The sequence below is a fragment of the Cupressus sempervirens genome, chromosome 2, assembly GCF_028749045.1.
Source record: "Cupressus sempervirens isolate cs-2001-9-10 chromosome 2, ASM2874904v1, whole genome shotgun sequence".
Classification (NCBI taxonomy): Eukaryota; Viridiplantae; Streptophyta; class Pinopsida; order Cupressales; family Cupressaceae; genus Cupressus; species Cupressus sempervirens.
In genome coordinates this window covers 669,056,602-669,059,484 of record NC_143119.1, presented here as the reverse complement: position 1 = coordinate 669,059,484, position 2,883 = coordinate 669,056,602, and the positions used below count along the sequence as shown (strand labels likewise).

The 2,883-nt window shown below is 36.5% G+C and overlaps 1 long non-coding RNA gene across 3 annotated transcripts; it reads right to left on the bottom strand.

The window, feature by feature from the left end:
• Positions 1-511: 511 nt before the first annotated feature.
• On the bottom strand, positions 512-2,526 carry LOC149575123 (uncharacterized). Of its 3 annotated transcripts, none has more exons than XR_016360128.1 (3): positions 1,929-2,526; positions 1,242-1,294; positions 512-1,131 (listed from the first exon to the last, which is right to left on the bottom strand). It is a non-coding gene; the product is annotated as an uncharacterized LOC149575123 (long non-coding RNA). The 3 variants fall into 3 exon arrangements; XR_016360126.1 differs by having other exon boundaries at positions 2,158-2,526; XR_016360127.1 differs by having other exon boundaries at positions 2,324-2,526.
• Positions 2,527-2,883: the final 357 nt, after the last annotated feature.

The following is a 2,883-nucleotide window of genomic DNA, read 5'->3' as shown; positions in this document are numbered from 1 at the left end:
CCTCTGTCCACTTTCTTAGCACTTTCGGCCGAGTTGGGCCAGTGGTATCACACCCCTTCTCAAAGACTACCGAGGATGTCATTAACAGCTGGTCACCAGGATTCAGGACTTTAATTATTTTTGGCAGCTATTGGATACCTGGCATTTTATTTATGACTTTTAAAATGTGGCACGAGTTACCTTCATGTTTTGGCTCTGGTTGGTTCATATTCATCTAATAACCTTGTAAATTTCATTTTGTCTCCTAAGTCGAGAGAACACTTTTAACCAGATTAACGCGCTTGTACAACTACAACCACAACAAAACTGAAATGAAAAGTAAACTAAAACATATAAAGTACACCGTACATTAACTCATAAAACCCTATTTTATTGTATATTTTTAAAAACGAAATTTGTAATGAATTATATTGATTCCTTATCTCTGCTTTACATTTGCCATGAAATAACAGATCAAATCAAAATTTGTTAACTTCACGAGAGTTTTTTCATTCCAATTGGACTCAGCAAGTAGTAAATGGAAGGCTTCAGCGATATATAAGCCAGCATAAACCATCATATCATTCAAAACATCAATGATATATGATGCAAAAAATTCATTATGTAGACTTCAATACTAGAATAATAATACCAAGTTCAGCAATCACTTTTCATCCTCAAAAAGATTTTCTTAATTATCAACAAGGAAACACATCATTGACAATAGCAAATGTAGGAACATCTGAAGAAAAACGAACAGTACCACTGCCACGCTACTAAAAGTGTGCTCACTTTCAGATTCAAGGGTAACATGCCAGAAAGTGGACGCATCCAAGTTATTTTGGTTCGCTCCATATCTCGCAGCTTCGTGGGAGCTTGAGGGGAACAATCCTAACAAGGATAACAAGGAAGCAATCAAGACCATCATAGTCGACTATGATTGGCCTCCATATCTAGCAGCTTACTGGGAGCTTAAGGGCAATGCCCCTAACTGGATCAACGGGCAGCACCCTTTATGGGTGTCTGGCAGCAACTCACCTTAGAGGGGTCTAAAAGCAGTATCTATTCAGCGAATCCTAGTGGTAGCACCCCTAACGCAATCTCCTAGGGGACAGAGCCCCCAGCACCAGGCCCAAACAAAGGGCTTCAAAACTACATTGTCATACATAAAACGCATCATTTTCATAATTTTTTAAAAGACAATGTCAAAAAATCAAAACAAGAAAGCAAACGAGGACATGGAAAAATGCTAAGATTTTCACCGTATTTGTCTGGTTTCAACAAACTCTGGCCAAGTTTACCCAGGTTCCCTGTCCTGCAATGTGTATACGAATTAAACCAAATCAGAGATGCAGTTAAACCTATCCCAGATCTGACAGATCCACAGGCATATCCAGTCACATAGGTCGAAAACTTTTGCTAATGAAAATTTATTAATATATTACCATGCTCATAACACATTATTAATATTTCCAAACAGCAAAACATGGGCAGATAAAACCATGCAACTCCCAGAATGAAATGCAAATGATTACTGAGACATGTCAATCATCATTTAACCAAAATCAGAAATGCAAATTGTCAAATAAACAAACTAATATGTCAGAACTGGTAGTGGTGACCAGTCGTAATGCCAAATTACAGTGTTTCAGACTTTAAAGCACTTCACAAAACTAAGCCAAAAAAAAAAAAACAAAGAGACGCACAACACTAGGAACCAACCGGAGGAGAAGAGATAAGAAAACGGACGTAATGATAAAAGAAAAGAGGCCATAGGCCATATAAGTAAACAGATGTTGCTTTACTCCTTTTGTTTATATTTGTTTTTTAATATTGCTGAGATTTCCCTTCCATAGTTTATCTACAGAGCTCTTCCTTTTCTTTAATGTTCTCCGTCATTTAGTATAACTATTGAAAAAAGAGCAAGAAAGCATGCAATAAAAGATTACCTCTGTGTCATTCGTAGATAGAAACTACAGAAAGTCTCCTCAAAAACTCCATCAAAAAACCCAAAAAAAAGTGCAAGTAAAATCAAGGAAAGGATAAAAATATTCCTCTGCACCACTCATAGACGGAAATGGACAGCGAACTACCTCACAAACACCATTATGGAGTTTCGACTATGGATTTAAGCACAATAGTAAAAGACATGGATAAACCAAAGCTAATGCAGGCAACCTCATACTGAAGACTGAAATTGTATGTATAGCACATTGCTTTGACAGCATTCGCTAATCGATATCATATCATAGGTTGCCTCGCATCATCCGCACAAATTGCATCAAATAAGTTTGGGGATATGGCGATTGAAAAATAAGAGCTACACTACAGAAATAAAGCTTACCACCGAGATTGGTAATGAAGCAATAGCATAACCAGAAAAGGGAGCATTTATTTCAGCAGGAATACCTTTGCAGAAACTCCACTTATGGGAACCCTAAACTTACAACCCTAAAAACCCTAAGCTGGAAAACGGGCAGCGGGTGTACGGATGCTGTTTAGGTGTAACCACTAATTATCATAAAAACAAATTCTTATTTCGGGAGTAATGTTGTGTTTCTTTTATGCAAAATATAACATGTTATTAGTCCCTGCCTTAAATGTTCCCGTTAGCCCCCACTACTCCCATGGCTATTAATTCTTGTGGGAAAAGATTATGTCATTTTCCAAACTTTTCACAGGTTCGATTTTTAAAATTAATTATTATATATTTATTTTGATTTTCTGATTGGTCCTTGGGTATTTTCCTGGGATTTATGTGTATTTTTGTTGCTAAAAAATTTAAAGAAAATTTAAAGGTGTTGGTGCTGCATATATCAGAAATAATAATTTAAATCCTTTTCCTAAGGGTCCGTTTGGTGACAAGCATAGGAATAGAAAATTAGATAGGAAATAGGAATGGGA